The following is a 19581-nucleotide window of genomic DNA, read 5'->3' as shown; positions in this document are numbered from 1 at the left end:
GGAATCATCTGCAGGATGCTATAATACACTAAATACAGCAAACATTTTGAGTCTACAACGTTTATTTTAGGTGTTAGAGCCAAAATGAACTTTTTATTTCTTTAAATGCGTTTTCAGCCCCTGATTGTCCACCTCTGGTGAAAATGACAAAATCTTCAAAATCAGCATAGGCACAATGAAATTAATGCTGGAATCATCTGCAGGATGCTATAATACACTAAATACAGCAAACATTTAGAGTCTACAACGTTTAGTTTAGGTGTGAGAGCCAAAATGAACTCTTTATTGCTTTAAATGCGTTTTCAGCCTGATTGTACACTTCAGGTAAAAATGTCAAAATCTTCAAAATGAGCATAAACACAATGAAATTAATGCTGGAATCATCTTCAGGATGCTAAAATACACTAAATACAGCAAAATTTTTGAGTCTACAACGTTTAGTTTAGGTGTGAGAGCCAAAATGAACTTTTTATTGCTTTAAATTAGTTTTCATTCCCTGATTGTCCACCCACATTGTGAAAATGACAAAGTCTTCAAAATGAGCATGAGCACAATGAAATTAATGCTGGAATCATCTGCAGGAAGTGTGAGAGCCAAAAAGAACTTTTTATTGCTTTAAATGCGTTTTCAGCCCCTGATTGTCCACCTCTGGTGAAAATGACAAAATCTTCAAAATGAGCATAAGCACAATGAAATTATTGCTGGAATCATCTGCAGGATGCTATAATACACTAAATACAGCAAACATTTTGAGTCTACAACGTTTATTTTAGGTGTGAGAGCCAAAATGAACTTTTTATTGCTTTAAATGCGTTTTCAGCCCGATTGTACACTTCAGGTAAAAATGTCAAAATCTTCAAAATGAGCATAAGCACAATGAAATTAATGCTGGAATCATCTTCAGGATGCTAAAATACACTAAATACAGCAAAAAATTTGAGTCTACAACGTTTCATTTAAGTGTGAGAGCCAAAAAGAACTTTTTATTGCTTTAAATGCGTTTTCAGCCCCTGATTGTCCACTTCTGGTGAAAATGTAAAAATCTTCAAAATGAGCATAAGCACAATGAAATTAATGCTGGAATCATCTGCAGGATGCTATAATACACTAAATACAGCAAACATTTAGAGTCTACAATGTTTAGTTTAGGTGTGAGAGCCAAAATGAACTTTTTGTTGCTTTAAATGCGTTTTCAGCCCCTGATTGTATACTTCAGGTGAAAATGTCAAAATCTTCAAAATGAACATAAGCACAATGAAATTAATGCTGGAATCATCTTCAGGATGCTAAAATACACTAAATACAGCAAAAATTTTGAGTCTACAACGTTTCATTTAAGTGTGAGAGCCAAAAAGAACTTTTTATTGCTTTAAATGCGTTTTCAGCCCCTGATTGTCCACTTCTGGTGAAAATGTAAAAATCTTCAAAATGAGCATAAGCACAATGAAATTAATGCTGGAATCATCTGCAGGATTCTATAATACACTAAATACAGCAAACATTTAGAGTCTACAATGTTTAGTTTAGGTGTGAGAGCCAAAATGAACTTTTTGTTGCTTTAAATGCGTTTTCAGCCCCTGATTGTATACTTCAGGTGAAAATGTCAAAATCTTCAAAATGAACATAAGCACAATGAAATTAATGCTGGAATCATCTTCAGGATGCAAAAATACACTAAATACAGCAAACATTTTGAGTCTACAACGTTTAGTTTAGGTGTGAGAGCCAAAATGAACTTTTTATTGCTTTAAATGCGTTTTCAGCTTGATTATACACTTCAGGTGAAAATGTCATAATCTTCCAAATGAGCATAAGCACAGTGAAATTAATGCTGGAATCATCTGCAGGATGCTATAATACACTAATTACAGCAAACATTTTGAGTCTACAACGTTTAGTTTAGGTGTGAGAGCCAAAATGAACTTTTTGTTGCTTTAAATGCGTTTTCAGCCCCTGATATTAGACTTCAGCTGAAAATGTCAAAATCTTCAAAATGAACATAAGAACAATGGAATTAATGCTGGAATCATCTTCAGGATGCTAAAATATACTAAATACAGCAAAAACTTTTGAGTCTACAACGTTTAGTTTAGGTGTGAGAGCCAAAATGAACTTTTTGTTGCTTTAAATGCGTTTTCAGCCCCTGATTGTCCACCTCTGGTGAAAATGACAAAATCTTCAAAATGAGCATAAGCACAATGAAATTATTGCTGGAATCATCTGCAGGATGCTATAATACACTAAATACAGCAAACATTTTGAGTCTACAACGTTTATTTTAGGTGTGAGAGCCAAAATGAACTTTTTATTGCTTTAAATGCGTTTTCAGTACGATTGTACACTTCAGGTAAAAATGTCAAAATCTTCAAAATGAGCATAAGCACAATGAAATTAATGCTGGAATCATCTTCAGGATGCTATAATACACTAAATACAGCAAACATTTTGAGTCTACAATGTTTAGTTTAGGTGTGAGAGCCAAAATGAACTTTTTGTTGCTTTAAATGCGTTTTCAGCCCCTGATTGTCCACTTCTGGTGAAAATGTAAAAATCTTCAAAATGAGCATAAGCACAATGAAATTAATGCTGGAATCATCTGCAGGATGCTATAATACACTAAATACAGCAAACATTTAGAGTCTACAATGTTTAGTTTAGGTGTGAGAGCCAAAATGAACTTTTTGTTGCTTTAAATGCGTTTTCAGCCCCTGATTGGAGACTTCAGGTGAAAATGTCAAAATCTTCAAAATGAACATAAGCACAATGAAATTAATGCTGGAATCATCTTCAGGATGCTAAAATACACTAAATACAGCAAAAAATTTGAGTCTACAACGTTTCATTTAAGTGTGAGAGCCAAAAAGAACTTTTTATTGCTTTAAATGCGTTTTCAGCCCCTGATTGTCCACTTCTGGTGAAAATGTAAAAATCTTCAAAATGAGCATAAGCACAATGAAATTAATGCTGGAATCATCTGCAGGATGCTATAATACACTAAATACAGCAAACATTTAGAGTCTACAATGTTTAGTTTAGGTGTGAGAGCCAAAATGAACTTTTTGTTGCTTTAAATGCGTTTTCAGCCCCTGATTGTATACTTCAGGTGAAAATGTCAAAATCTTCAAAATGAACATAAGCACAATGAAATTAATGCTGGAATCATCTTCAGGATGCAAAAATACACTAAATACAGCAAACATTTTGAGTCTACAACATTTAGTTTAGGTGTGAGAGCCAAAATGAACTTTTTATTGCTTTAAATGCGTTTTCAGCCCCTGATTGTCCACCTCTGGTGAAAATGACAAAATCTTCGAAATGAGCATAAGCACAATGAAATTACTGCTGGAATCATCTGCAGGATGCTATAATACACTAAATACAGCAAACATTTTGAGTCTACAACGTTTAGTTTAGGTGTGAGAGCCAAAATGAACTTTCTATTGCTTTAAATGCGTTTTCAGCCCCTGATTGTACACTTCAGGTGAAACTTTCAATATCTTCAAAATGAGCATAAGCACAATGAAATTAATGCTGGAATCATCTTCAGGATGCTAAAATACACTAAACACAGCAATTTTTTTTAGTTTACAACGTTTAGTTTAGGTGTGAGAGCCAAAAAGAACTTTTTGTTGCTTTAAATGCGTTTTCAGCCCCTGATTGTACACTTCAGGTGAAAATGTAAAAATCTTCAAAATGAGCATAAGCACAATGAAATTAATGCTGGAATCATCTGCAGGATTCTATAATACACTAAATACAGCAAACATTTAGAGTCTACAATGTTTAGTTTAGGTGTGAGAACCAAAATGAACTTTTTGTTGCTTTAAATGCGTTTTCAGCCCCTGATTGTATACTTCAGGTGAAAATGTCAAAATCTTCAAAATGAACATAAGCACAATGAAATTAATGCTGGAATCATCTTCAGGATGCAAAAATACACTAAATACAGCAAACATTTTGAGTCTACAACGTTTAGTTTAGGTGTGAGAGCCAAAATGAACTTTTTATTGCTTTAAATGCGTTTTCAGCTTGATTATACACTTCAGGTGAAAATGTCATAATCTTCCAAATGAGCATAAGCACAGTGAAATTAATGCTGGAATCATCTGCAGGATGCTATAATACACTAATTACAGCAAACATTTTGAGTCTACAACGTTTAGTTTAGGTGTGAGAGCCAAAATGAACTTTTTGTTGCTTTAAATGCGTTTTCAGCCCCTGATATTAGACTTCAGCTGAAAATGTCAAAATCTTCAAAATGAACATAAGAACAATGGAATTAATGCTGGAATCATCTTCAGGATGCTAAAATATACTAAATACAGCAAAAACTTTTGAGTCTACAACGTTTAGTTTAGGTGTGAGAGCCAAAATGAACTTTTTGTTGCTTTAAATGCGTTTTCAGCCCCTGATTGTCCACCTCTGGTGAAAATGACAAAATCTTCAAAATGAGCATAAGCACAATGAAATTATTGCTGGAATCATCTGCAGGATGCTATAATACACTAAATACAGCAAACATTTTGAGTCTACAACGTTTATTTTAGGTGTGAGAGCCAAAATGAACTTTTTATTGCTTTAAATGCGTTTTCAGCACGATTGTACACTTCAGGTAAAAATGTCAAAATCTTCAAAATGAGCATAAGCACAATGAAATTAATGCTGGAATCATCTTCAGGATGCTATAATACACTAAATACAGCAAACATTTTGAGTCTACAATGTTTAGTTTAGGTGTGAGAGCCAAAATGAACTTTTTGTTGCTTTAAATGCGTTTTCAGCCCCTGATTGTCCACTTCTGGTGAAAATGTAAAAATCTTCAAAATGAGCATAAGCACAATGAAATTAATGCTGGAATCATCTGCAGGATGCTATAATACACTAAATACAGCAAACATTTAGAGTCTACAATGTTTAGTTTAGGTGTGAGAGCCAAAATGAACTTTTTGTTGCTTTAAATGCGTTTTCAGCCCCTGATTGGAGACTTCAGGTGAAAATGTCAAAATCTTCAAAATGAACATAAGCACAATGAAATTAATGCTGGAATCATCTTCAGGATGCTAAAATACACTAAATACAGCAAAAAATTTGAGTCTACAACGTTTCATTTAAGTGTGAGAGCCAAAAAGAACTTTTTATTGCTTTAAATGCGTTTTCAGCCCCTGATTGTCCACTTCTGGTGAAAATGTAAAAATCTTCAAAATGAGCATAAGCACAATGAAATTAATGCTGGAATCATCTGCAGGATGCTATAATACACTAAATACAGCAAACATTTAGAGTCTACAATGTTTAGTTTAGGTGTGAGAGCCAAAATGAACTTTTTGTTGCTTTAAATGCGTTTTCAGCCCCTGATTGTATACTTCAGGTGAAAATGTCAAAATCTTCAAAATGAACATAAGCACAATGAAATTAATGCTGGAATCATCTTCAGGATGCAAAAATACACTAAATACAGCAAACATTTTGAGTCTACAACATTTAGTTTAGGTGTGAGAGCCAAAATGAACTTTTTATTGCTTTAAATGCGTTTTCAGCCCCTGATTGTCCACCTCTGGTGAAAATGACAAAATCTTCGAAATGAGCATAAGCACAATGAAATTACTGCTGGAATCATCTGCAGGATGCTATAATACACTAAATACAGCAAACATTTTGAGTCTACAACGTTTAGTTTAGGTGTGAGAGCCAAAATGAACTTTCTATTGCTTTAAATGCGTTTTCAGCCCCTGATTGTACACTTCAGGTGAAACTTTCAATATCTTCAAAATGAGCATAAGCACAATGAAATTAATGCTGGAATCATCTTCAGGATGCTAAAATACACTAAACACAGCAATTTTTTTTAGTTTACAACGTTTAGTTTAGGTGTGAGAGCCAAAAAGAACTTTTTGTTGCTTTAAATGCGTTTTCAGCCCCTGATTGTACACTTCAGGTGAAAATGTCAAAATCTTCAAAATGAACATAAGCACAATGAAATTAATGCTGGAATAATCTTCAGGACGCAAAAATACACTAAATACAGCAAACATTTTGAGTCTACAATGTTTAGTTTAGGTGTGAGAGCCAAAAATAACTTTTTATTGCTTTAACTCTTTCACTGCCAGACGTTTTCAGAAACGGGTTGTCCCCACTGCCAGCCGATTTAAGCATTTTGAGTGATCTTTCAAGGTCCACAGAAAGTGTTGTGTTTGGACTCTGGAAACACACATACTACCAAATGAAAGATTGGACGCTCATCTTTCATCAGAAAAAAAAGTTTGTTTCTACCTTATACCGTTCTTCAGTAATCAACAATAGAAAATGGTAACTTTCACCGAAATTCTCTGTTTTGAAACAAAAAGCGGAGAAAAACAGCTTTTTGTGATGTTTGTGATGTTATTTCATGCACTCTAGTGAATTCTACACTTCTTTTTGTCCATGAATGATGCCACAAACACCTAAATAGTGCTTTACTTCTATAAAACAGTACCAACAACAATGAAAAAGTATTTTTTTTATAGCAAAGTAACAGTTTATTTACATAGAAAACAGTAACAATTTGACAAACTATTTACAAAGGGTACAACTGTGCATGTGTCATTATTTACAATTGTGTGGATGTTTGAACTACATCAATTTTACTTTTGTGTGGTAAACAGTGTAACACTCGCCTGCGTGCAAGGGGACACTGCAAGATTCACACCACAGTTTTGTCTCACTGCGAATGCCCTTCGCATGCAGACCCGCGCTCTCCCCCTGGTCCGTGGAGCCCCGCCAACAGCCAGCATCAAGCCCCGAAGAGAGGCGCTCTCCCCCTGGTCCATGGCGCTCCAGGATGGGGGGGCCAAATGTGCTCAGGGAGGCCGCCCATAGTGCTCCTATTTTGGCTATGGCAGGCGAGAGCCCCCGCTGGAGGTGGCACTCTGAAAATATTTGGAAAAAAGTTGACTTGGAAAAAATTGGAGAACCAGGATTGGGGGGCCAAATGTGCTAAGGGCGGCCGCCCATAGTGCTCCTATTTCGGCTATGGCAGGCGAGAGCCCCCGCTGGAGGTGGCACTCTGAAAATATTTGGAAAAAAGTTGACTGAGAAAAAATTGGAGAACCAGGATTGGGGGGCCAAATGTGCTGAGGGCGGCCGCCCATAGTGCTCCTATTTTGGCTATGGCAGGCGAGAGCCCCCGCTGGAGGTGGCACTCTGAAAATATTTGGAAAAAAGTTGACTTGGAAAAAATTGGAGAACCAGGATTGGGGGGCCAAATGTGCTAAGGGCGGCCGCCCATAGTGCTCCTATTTCGGCTATGGCAGGCGAGAGCCCCCGCTGGAGGTGGCACTCTGAAAATATTTGGAAAAAAGTTGACTTGGAAAAAATTGGAGAACCAGGATTGGGGGGCCAAATGTGCTGAGGGCGGCCGCCCATAGTGCTCCTATTTCGGCTATGGCAGGCGCTCTCCCCCTGGTCCATGGCGCTCTCCCCCTGGTCACCCGCCAGTCGACGTCGACCCCTGGTCACCCGCCATTCGATGTCGACCCCTGGGCACCCGCCAGTCGATTTCGACCCCTGGTCACCCGCCATCCAATGTCGACCCCTGGGCTGCCGCCAGTCGATTTTGACCCCTGGTCACCCGCCATCCAATGTCGACCCCTGGTCACCCGCCAGTCGACGTCGACCCCTGGGCACCCGCCATCCGATGTCGACCCCTGGGCACCCGCCATTCATTTCAATGGGGGATTTCGACCCCTGGGCACCCGCCGTTCGATGTCGACCCCTGGGCACCCGCCATTGGATGTTGGAGGGTGACCAGGGGTCGACATCCCCCGCGGGGGACTAGGGGTCGAAATTCCCCTGCGGTGACCAGGGGTCGACATCTTGTGGCGGGTGACCAGGGGTTGAAATCCCCCACGGGTGACCAGGGGTCGACATCTTGTGGCGGGTGACCAGGGGTCGAAATCCCCCACGGGTGACCAGGGGTCAAAATCCCCCGCGGGTGACCAGGGGTCGAAATCCCCCGCGGGTGACCAGGGGTCGACATCGAGTGGCGGGTGACCAGGGGTCAACACTCCGCCTGGTCCCCTGGAGCTCCGCCAAAGGCCAGCATCAAGCCCCGAAGAGAGGCGCTCTCCCCCTGGTCCGTGGAGCCCCGAAGACAGGCGCCAACAGCCAGCATCAAGCCCCGAAGACAGGCGCTCTCCCCCTGGTCCGTGGAGCCCCGAAGACAGGCGCCAACAGCCAGCAACAAGCCCCAAAGAGAGGCGCTCGAGCCCCGCCAACAGCCAGCAACAAGCCCCGAAGACAGGCGCTCTCCCCCTGGTCCATGGAGCCCCGAAGACAGGCACCAACAGCCAGCATCAAACCCCGAAGACAGGCGCTCTCCCCCTGGTCCATGGAGTCCCGCCAATAGCCAGCAACAAGCCCCGAAGACAGGCACTCTCCCCCTGGTCCGTGGAGCCCCGAAGACAGGCGCCAACAGCCAGCATCAAGCCCCGAAGACAGGCGCTCTCCCCCTGGTCCGTGTAGCCCCGAAGACAGGCGCCAACAGCCAGCAACAAGCCCCAAAGAGAGGCGCTCGAGCCCCGCCAACAACCAGCAACAAGCCCCGAAGACAGGCTCTCTCCCCCTGGTCCATGGAGTCCCGCCAACAGCCAGCAACAAGCCCCCGAAGAGAGGCGCTCTCCCTTGGTCCATGGAGTCCCGCCAACAGCCAGCAACAAGCCCCGAAGACCAGCGCTCTCCCCCTGGTCCATGGAGTCCCGCCAACAGCCAGCGACAAGCCCCGAAGAGAGGCGCTCTCCTCCTTGTTCGGCACATGCACGCACACACACCCCTCCGCCCGAGCCCCTGGGCGCCCGGCGCGCCCGCAGTTGGAAGAAGGGAAAGAGGGGAAAGAGGGGAAAGAGCTGGAAGTGCTGGAAGTGCTGAAAGTGCTGAAAGTGCTGAAAGTAAAGGGGAAAGCGGACAGCGGACAGCGGACAGCGGACCGCGGAGGCGGAGAGCGGAGAGCGGAGAGCGGACCCGCGGACCGCGGAGGCGGAGAGCGGACCACGGAGGCGGAGAGCGGACCACGGAGGCGGAGGCGGAGGCGGAGGCGGAGAGCGGAGAGCGGAGAGCGGAGAGCGGAGAGGGGAAACGGGAAAGCGGACAGCGGACAGCGGAAACGGGAAAGCGCGGGATGGGAGGGAGAAGGAGAAGGAGAGGGAGATGGGTGGGGGTCCGGCCGACAAAAACTTGGATCGAGGGCTGACTTTCAATAGATCGCAGCGAGGGAGCTGCTCTGCTACGTACGAAACCCCGACCCAGAATCATCTAGCGAGCTTTTGCCCTTCTGCTCCGCGGGAGGTTTCTGTCCTCCCTGAGCTCGCCTTAGGACACCTGCGTTACCGTTTGACAGGTGTACCGGCCCCAGTCAAACGCCCCGCTCGAGGTTATCTAGGGTCACCAAGAGGGCCGGGCCGGCGAGCTGGGGTGGCTCCCCGCCGAGCGCCCTCCTCCCTCTCCCGCCGGGTGGCGGGCGGGTGGGAGGGCGATGACAGAGGAACGCGGCCCGCCGCCCGCCGAACCCGCGTGGGTTTTGGATCTGATAAATGCGCGCGTCCCCGGAGGTCGGCGCTCGTTTGCATGTATTAGCTCTAGAATTGCCACAGTTATCCAAGTAACGGCGGAGCGATCAAAGGAACCATAACTGATTTAATGAGCCATTCGCAGTTTCACTGTACGGGCCGTGTGTACTTAGACTTGCATGGCTTAATATTTGAGACAAGTATATGCTACTGGCAGGATCAACCAGGGTAGCCTCTGGCGCGGCCGGGCGAAGGGCGGTGAAAAGACCGGACGGGCCGGTCACGGACGCCGCCGCTGCCGGCCGGCGGGCGGACAATTGCCTTTTGGGGTAGCGGTGCGGGAGGGAGCGAGGAAGGGGTTGGCTGTGGCCGGCTGGCCGGCCGGCGCGGCGCGACGCAGCGGAAGGTCTTCCCCCAGGTCTTGCTGGGGGGACCCGCGCGCACACACACACGCACATGCCTGCCTGCCCGCCGGGCCTGCCTGCCCGCCCACCTCCTCCCTCGGAGCGGCGTGCCAGGTGCTTTGGTCTCGCCTTTTGTGTTCGGTTCGTTGGGATGGTTTGAGAAACCGTGCTTCCGGAGGCACCGCCGCCGCCTGCGGGCTCCAAGCTCCCCCTGACGAGGCGTGAGCGCAGGTCTGTGGGGGACGGGAGGGCCTTGCTTGGCGCCGGGCTCCGTCGTAGGACAGCCAGGTGATAGCTCCCGTCCCCCCCATTTTTATGCGGGGGTACGGAGCGTGGGGTGCGTCTCGGCCTCGCTTCCGATCGGGCGCGCCGGGGCGTGCGGGCGCCGGCCATCGGGCCGACGTTCGCGGGGCGCTAGAAGGCGACCCGCGAGCCGGAGGAGCCTCCCGCCCGAACACCGGCGCGAGGCCGGCCGGCGGGGGCCCTCCGAAGGCGGGTCTTGCATGCAGCTCGTAACGTAGGAGAAGGTGGGTGGCGTGGCGTGGACGGGAGCCCCCGCTGCGGAGGCTCCAGGGGTGGCACAGTGCTCAGGGAGGCCGCCCCATGGTGCTTCTATGTCGGGCATGGCAGGCGAGAGCCCCCGCTGGAGAGGCTCCAGAGGTGGCACTTTGAAAATATTTCGAAGATTGGTTGACTTTGAAAATTTTTGAGAACCAGGATGGGGGGCCAAATGTGCTCAGGGAGGCCGCCCATGGCGCTCCTATTTCGGCTATGGCAGGCGAGAGCCCCCGCTGCAGAGGCTCCAGAGGTGGCACTCTGAAAATATTTCAAAAAAGTTGACTTAGAAAATTTTTGAGAACCAGGATGGGGTGGCCAAATGTGCTGAGGCAGGCCGCCCATAGTGCTCCTATTTCGGCCTTGGCAGGCGAGAGCCCCCGCTGGAAGTGGCACTCTGAAAATATTTCGAAGAAAGTTGACTTAGAATATTTTTCGTCTTAAAAAGCTCGCTCCTGATATTGTACCCCATACATTTTGAGGTTTGGGTGCAAACCTCTCGAATGGGGGGACGAAGTCCCCTATCTACAGCGCCCCTAATGGCGGCAGGTGGTACTGGCCCCTGGTCACCCGTCCATTGAAAATGAATGGGCTTCATTCATTTCCTATGGCATTTTTCGACACCTGGTCACCCGGCCATTGAAAATGAATGGGCCCATTCATTTCCTATGGCATTTTTCGACACCTGGTCACCCGCCATTCATTTCATTGGGAGATTTTGACCTCTGGGCGCCCGCCATTCATTTCAATGGGGGCATTCTTCTCCTGGTAGTCCGGCCATTCAATTCAATGAGGGAATTCGACCCCTAGGCGCCCGCCATTCATTTCAATGGGGGATATCGACCCGTGGGAGCCCGCCATTCATTTCAGTAGGGGATTTTGACTCCTGGTCGCCCGCCATTCATTCATTCCTATGGGGGAATCTCGATCCCTGGTAGACCGCCATTCATTTCAATGGGGGATTTCAACCCCTGGTAACCCTCTTTTCATTCCTATGGGGGATTTCGAACCCTTGGGAGCCCGCCATTAATTTCAATGGGGGATTTCGATCCCTGGGAGCCTGCCATTCATTTCAATGGGGGATTTTTGCCCCTGGTAGCTCGCCATTCATTTCAATGGGGGATTTTGACTCCTGTTCGCCCGCCATTCATTTCAATGGGGGATTTCGACCCCTGTGAGCCCGCCATTCATTTCATTGAGGGAATTCGACCCCTGGGAGCCCGCCATTCATTTCAATGGGGGATTTCGATCCCTGAGAGCCTGCCATTCATTTCAATGGGGGATTTCGACCCCAGGTAGCCCGCAATTCATTTCAATGGGGGATTTTTACCCTGGTAGCTCGCCATTCATTTCAATGGGGGATTTCGACCCCTAGGCGCCCGCCATACATTTTAATGGGGGAATTCAAACCCTGGGAGCCCGCCATTCGACCACTGGTAGCCAGCCATTCATTTCAATGGGGGAATTCGACCCCTGATAGCCCGCCATTCATTTCAATGGGGGATTTCGACCACTGGGCGCCCGCCATTCATTTTAATGGGGGATTTCGACCCCTGTGAGCCCGCTATTCATTTCAATGGGGGATTTCGACCCCTGGTAGTCCGGCCATTCATTTCAATGAGGGAATTCGACCCCTGGCAGCCCGCCATTCATTTTAATGGGGGAATTCAAACCCTGGGAGCCCGCCATTCGACCACTGGTAGCCAGCCATTTATTTCAATGGGGGATTTCGACCCCTGGGAGCCCGCCATTCATTTCAATGGGCGATTTCGAGCCCTGGGCGCCCGCCATTCATTTCAATGGGGGAATTCGACCCCTGGTAGCCCGACATTCATTTCAATGGGGGATTTCGACCACTGGGAGCCAGCCATTCATTTCAATGGGGGATTTCGACCCCTAGGCGCCCGCCATTCATTTCAATGGGGGATTTTGACCCCTGGTAGCCCGCCATTCATTTCATTGGGGGATTTTGAGTCCTGGGCGCCCGCCATTAATTTCAATGGGAGATTTCGACCCCTGGTAGCCAGCCTTTCATTTCAATGGTGGATTTCGACCCCTGGGCGCCCGCCATTCATTTCAATGGGGGATTTCGACCACTGGGAGCCAGCCATTCATTTCAATGGGAGATTTCGACCCCTAGGCGCCCGCCATTCATTTCAATGGGGGATTTCGACCCCTGGGAGACCGCCATTCATTTCAATGGGGGAATTCGAACCCTGTGAGCGCGGCATTCGACCCCTGGTTGCCAGCCATTCATTTCAATGGGGGAATTAGAACCCTGGAAGCCCGCCATTCGACTCCTATGAGCCCCCCATTCATTTCAATGGGGGATTTCGACCCCTGGGAGCCCGCCATTCATTTCAATGGGGGATTTCGACCCCTGTGAGCCCGCCATTCATTTCAATGGGGGATTTCGACCACTGGGCGCACGCCATTCATTTTAATGGGGGATTTCGACCCCTGTGAGCCCGCCATTCATTTCAATGGGGGATTTCGACCCCTGGTAGCCCGGCCATTCATTTCAATGAGGGAATTCGACCCCTGGGAGCCCGCCATTCATTTTAATGGGGGAATTCAAACCCTGGGAGTCCGCCATTCGACCACTGGTAGCCAGACATTTATTTCAATGGGGGATTTCGACACCTGGGCGCCCGCCATTCATTTCAATGGGGGAATTCGACCCCTGGTAGCCCGCCATTCATTTCAATGGGGGATTTCGACCACTGGGAGCCAGCCATTCATTTCAATGGGGGATTTCAACCCCTAGGCGCCCGCCATTCATTTCAATGGGAAATTTTTATCCCTGGTAGCCCGCCATTCATTTCATTGGGGGATTTTGACTCCTGGGCGCCCGCCATTCATTTCAATGGGGGATTTCGACCCCTGGTAGCCAGCCTTTCATTTCAATGGTGGATTTCGACCCCTGGGCGCCCGCCATTCATTTCAATGGGGGATTTCGACCACTGGGAGCCAGCCATTCATTTCAATGGGGGATTTCGACCCCTAGGCGCCCGCCATTCATTTCAATGGGGGATTTCGACCCCTGGGAGACCGCCATTCATTTCAATGGGGGAATTTGAACCCTGTGAGCGCGGCATTCGACCCCTGGGCGCCCGCCATTCATTTCAATGGGCGATTTCGAGGCCTGGGCGCCCGCCATTCATTTCAATGGGGGAATTCGACCCCTGGTAGCCCGACATTCATTTCAATGGGGGATTTCGACCACTGGGAGCCAGCCATTCATTTCAATGGGGGATTTCGACCCCTAGGCGCCCGCCATTCATTTCAATGGGGGATTTCGACCCCTGGTAGCCCGCCATTCATTTCATTGGGGGATTTTGACTCCTGGGCGCCCGCCATTCATTTCAATGGGGGATTTCGACCGCTGGTAGCCAGCCTTTCATTTCAATGGTGGATTTCGAACCCTGGGCGCCCGCCATTCATTTCAATGGGGGATTTCGACCCCTGTGAGCACGCCATTCATTTCAATGGGGGAATTCGACCCCTGATAGCCCGCCATTCATTTCAATGGGGGATTTCGACCACTGGGCGCCCGCCATTCATTTTAATGGGGGATTTCGACCCCTGTGAGCCCGCCATTCATTTCAATGGGGGATTTCGACCCCTGGTAGCCCGGCGATTCATTTCAATGAGGGAATTCGACCCCTGGGAGCCCGCAATTCATTTTAATGGGGGAATTCAAACCCTGGGAGCCCGCCATTCGACCACTGGTAGCCAGCCATTTATTTCAATGGGGGATTTCGAAGCCTGGGAGCCCGCCATTCATTTCAATGGGCGATTTCGAGCCCTGGGCGCCCGCCATTCATTTTAATGGGGGAATTCAAAACCTGGGAGCCCGCCATTCGACCACTGGTAGCCAGCCATTTATTTCAATGGGGGATTTTTACCCCTGGTAGCCCGCCATTCATTTCATTGGGGGATTTTGACTCCTGGGCGCCCGCCATTCATTTCAATGGGGGATTTCGACCACTGGGAGCCAGCCATTCATTTCAATGGGGGATTTCGACCCCTAGGCGCCCGCCATTCATTTCAATGGGGGATTTCGAACCCTGGAAGGCCGCCATTCGACCCCTGTGAGCCCCCCATTCATTTCAATGGGGGATTTCGACCCCTGGGAGCCCGCCATTCATTTCAATGGGGGATTTCGACCACTGGGCGCCCGCCATTCATTTTAATGGGGGATTTCGACCCCTGTGAGCCCGCAATTCATTTCAATGGGGGATTTCGACCCCTGGTAGCCCGGCCATTCATTTCAATGAGGGAATTCGACCCCTGGGAGCCCGCCATTCATTTTAATGGGGGAATTCAATCCCTGGGAGCCAGCCATTCGACCACTGGTAGCCAGCCATTTATTTCAATGGGGGATTTCGACCCCTGGGCGCCCGCCATTCATTTCAATGGGGGAATTCGACCCCTGGTAGCCCGACATTCATTTCAATGGGGGATTTCGACCACTGGGAGCCAGCCATTCATTTCAATGGGGGATTTCAACCCCTAGGCGCCCGCCATTCATTTCAATGGGGGATTTTGACCCCTGGTAGCCCGCCATTCATTTCATTGGGGGATTTTGACTCCTGGGCGCCCGCCATTCATTTCAATGGGCGATTTCGAGCCCTGGGCGCCCGCCATTCATTTCAATGGGGGAATTCGACCCCTGGTAGCCCGACATTTATTTCAATGGGGGATTTCGACCACTGGGAGCCAGCCATTCATTTCAATGGGGGATTTCGACCCCTAGGCGCCCGCCATTCATTTCAATGGGGGATTTCGACCCCTGGTAGCCCGCCATTCATTTCATTGGGGGATTTTGACTCCTGGGCGCCCGCCATTCATTTCAATGGGGGATTTCAACCCCTGGTAGCCAGCCTTTCATTTCAATGGTGGATTTCGAACCCTGGGCGCCCGCCATTCATTTCAATGGGGGATTTCGACCCCTGTGAGCACGCCATTCATTTCAATGGGGGAATTCGACCCCTGATAGCCCGCCATTCATTTCAATGGGGGATTTCGACCACTGGGCGCCCGCCATTCATTTTAATGGGGGATTTCGACCCCTGTGAGCCCGCCATTCATTTCAATGGGGGATTTCGACCCCTGGTAGCCCGGCGATTCATTTCAATGAGGGAATTCGACCCCTGGGAGCCCGCAATTCATTTTAATGGGGGAATTCAAAACCTGGGAGCCCGCCATTCGACCACTGGTAGCCAGCCATTTATTTCAATGGGGGATTTCGACCCCTGGGAGCCCGCCATTCATTTCAATGGGCGATTTCGAGCCCTGGGCGCCCGCCATTCATTTTAATGGGGGAATTCAAAACCTGGGAGCCCGCCATTCGACCACTGGTAGCCAGCCATTTATTTCAATGGGGGATTTTTACCCCTGGTACCCCGCCATTCATTTCATTGGGGGATTTTGACTCCTGGGCGCCCGCCATTCATTTCAATGGGGGATTTCGACCCCTGGTAGCCAGCCTTTCATTTCAATGGTGGATTACGACCCCTGGGCGCCCGCCATTCATTTCAATGGGGGATTTCGACCACTGGGAGCCAGCCATTCATTTCAATGGGGGATTTCGACCCCTAGGCGCCCGCCATTCATGTCAATGGGGGATTTCGACCCCTGGGAGACTGCAATTCATTTCAATGGGGGAATTCGAACCCTGTGAGCGCGGCATTCGACCCCTGGTTGCCAGCCTTCATTTCAATGGGGGAATTCGAACCCTGGAAGGCCGCCATTCGACCCCTGTGAGCCCCCAATTCATTTCAATGGGGGATTTCGACCCCTGGGAGCCCGCCATTCATTTCAATGGGGGATTTCGACCCCTGTGAGCCCGCAATTCATTTCAATGGGGGATTTCGACCACTGGGCGCCCGCCATTCATTTTAATGGGGGATTTCGACCCCTGTGAGCCCGCAATTCATTTCAATGGGGGATTTCGACCCCTGGTAGCCCGGCCATTCATTTCAATGAGGGAATTCGACCCCTGGGAGCCCGCCATTCATTTTAATGGGGGAATTCAAACCCTGGGAGCCCGCCATTCGACCACTGGTAGCCAGCCATTTATTTCAATGGGGGATTTCGACCCCTGGGCGCCCGCCATTCATTTCAATGGGGGAATTCGACCCCTGATAGCCCGACATTCATTTCAATGGGGGATTTCGACCACTGGGAGCCAGCCATTCATTTCAATGGGGGATTTCAACCCCTAGGCGCCCGCCATTCATTTCAATGGGGGATTTTGACCCCTGGTAGCCCGCCATTCATTTCATTGGAGGATTTTGACTCCTGGGCGCCCGCCATTCATTTCAATGGGGAATTTCGACCCCTGGTAGGCAGCCTTTCATTTCAATGGTGGATTTCAACCCCTGGGCGCCCGCCATTCATTTCAATGGGGGATTTCGACCACTGGGAGCCAGCCATTCATTTCAATGGGGGATTTCGACCCCTAGGCGCCCGCCATTCATTTCAATGGGGGATTTCGACCCCTGGGAGACCGCCATTCATTTCAATGGGGGAATTCGAACCCTGTGAGGGCGGCATTCGACCCCTGGTTGCCAGCCATTCATTTCAATGGGGGAATTCGAACCCTGGAAGCCCGCCATTCGACCCCTGTGAGCCCGCCATTCATTTCAATGGGGGATTTCGACCCCTGGGAGACCGCCATTCATTTCAATGGGGGAATTCGAACCCTGTGAGAGCGGCATTCGACCCCTGGTTGCCAGCCATTCATTTCAATGAGGGAATTCGACCCCTGGGAGCCCGCAATTCATTTTAATGGGGGAATTCAAACCCTGGGAGCCCGCCAGTCGACCACTGGTAGCCAGCCATTTATTTCAATGGGGGATTTCGACCCCTGGGAGCCCGCCATTCATTTCAATGGGCGATTTCGAGCCCTGGGCGCCCGCCATTCATTTTAATGGGGGAATTCAAAACCTGGGAGCCCGCCATTCGACCACTGGTAGCCAGCCATTTATTTCAATGGGGGATTTTTACCCCTGGTACCCCGCCATTCATTTCATTGGGGGATTTTGACTCCTGGAAGCCCGCCATTCATTTCAATGGGGGATTTCGACCACTGGGAGCCAGCCATTCATTTCAATGGGGGATTTCGACCCCTAGGCGCCCGCCATTCATGTCAATGGGGGATTTCGACCCCTGGGAGACTGCAATTCATTTCAATGGGGGAATTCGAACCCTGTGAGCGCGGCATTCGAACCCTGGTTGCCAGCCATTCATTTCAATGGGGGAATTCGAACCCTGGAAGGCCGCCATTCGACCCCTGTGAGCCCCCCATTCATTTCAATGGGGGATTTCGACCCCTGGGAGCCCGCCATTCATTTCAATGGGGGATTTCGACCCCTGTGAGCCCGCAATTCATTTCAATGGGGGATTTCGACCACTGGGCGCCCGCCATTCATTTTAATGGGGGATTTAGACCCCTGTGAGCCCGCAATTCATTTCAATGGGGGATTTCGACCCCTGGTAGCCCGGCCATTCATTTCAATGAGGGAATTCGACCCCTGGGAGCCCGCCATTCATTTTAATGGGGGAATTCAAACCCTGGGAGCCCGCCATTCGACCACTGGTAGCCAGCCATTTATTTCAATGGGGGATTTCGACCCCTGGGCGCCCGCCATTCATTTCAATGGGGGAATTCGACCCCTGGTAGCCCGACATTCATTTCAATGGGGGATTTCGACCACTGGGAGCCAGCCATTCATTTCAATGGGGGATTTCAACCCCTAGGCGCCCGCCATTCATTTCAATGGGGGATTTTGACCCCTGGTAGCCCGCCATTCATTTCATTGGGGGATTTTGACTCCTGGGCGCCCGCCATTCATTTCAATGGGGGATTTCGACCCCTGGTAGGCAGCCTTTCATTTCAATGGTGGATTTCAACCCCTGGGCGCCCGCCATTCATTTCAATGGGGGATTTCGACCACTGGGAGCCAGCCATTCATTTCAATGGGGGATTTCGACCCCTAGGCGCCCGCCATTCATTTCAATGGGGGATTTCGACCCCTGGGAGACCGCCATTCATTTCAATGGGGGATTTCGACCCCTGTGAGCCCGCCATTCATTTCAATGAGGGAATTCGACCCCAGGTATCCCGCAATTCATTTCAATGGGGGATTTTTACCCTGGTAGCTCGCCATTCATTTCAATGGGGGATTTCGACCCCTGGGCGCCCGCTATTCATTTCAATGGGGGATTTCGACCCCTTGTAGCCAGCCATTCATTTCAATGGGGGATTTCGACCCCTGGGCGCCCGCCATTCATTTCAATGGGGGAATTCGACCCCTGGTAGCCCGCCATTCATTTCAATGAGGGATTTCGACCACTGGGAGCCAGCCATTCATTTCAATGTGGGATTTCGAACCCTAGGCGCCCGCCATTCATTTCAATGGGGGATATCGACCCCTGGTAGCCCGGCCATTCATTTCAATGGGGGAATTCGACCCTTGGTAGCCTGCCATTCATTTCAATAAGGGATTTCGATGACTGGGAGCCAGCCATTCATTTCAATGGGGGATTTCGACCCCTAGGCGCCCGCCATTCATTTCATTGGGGGATTTTGACACCTGGGCGCCCGCCATTCATTTCAATGGGGGATTTCGACCCCTGGGCGGCCGCCATTCGACCCCTGGTAGTCAGCCATACATTTCAATGGGGTAATTCGACCCCTGGGAGCCCGCCATTCATTTTAATGGGGGATTCGAAACCTGGGAGCCCACCATTCGACCACTGGTAGCCAGACATTTATTTCAATGGGGGATTTCGACCCCTGGGCGCCCGCCATTCATTTCAATGGGGGAATTCGACCACTGGGAGCCAGCCATTCATTTAAATGAGGGAATTTGACCCCTGGGAGTCCGCCATTCATTTTAATGGGGGAATTCGAACCCTGGGAGCCCGCCATTTGACCACTGGTAGCCAGCCATTTATTTCAATGGGGGATTTCGACCCCTGGGCGCCCGCCATTGATTTCAATGGGCGATTTCGACCACTGGGAGCCAGCCATTCATTTCAATGGGGGATTTCGACCCCTAGGCGCCCGCCAT

The sequence above is a fragment of the Vanacampus margaritifer genome, chromosome 13 (genome assembly GCF_051991255.1).
Source record: "Vanacampus margaritifer isolate UIUO_Vmar chromosome 13, RoL_Vmar_1.0, whole genome shotgun sequence".
Classification (NCBI taxonomy): Eukaryota; Metazoa; Chordata; class Actinopteri; order Syngnathiformes; family Syngnathidae; genus Vanacampus; species Vanacampus margaritifer.
This window is presented reverse-complemented; position numbering follows the sequence as displayed.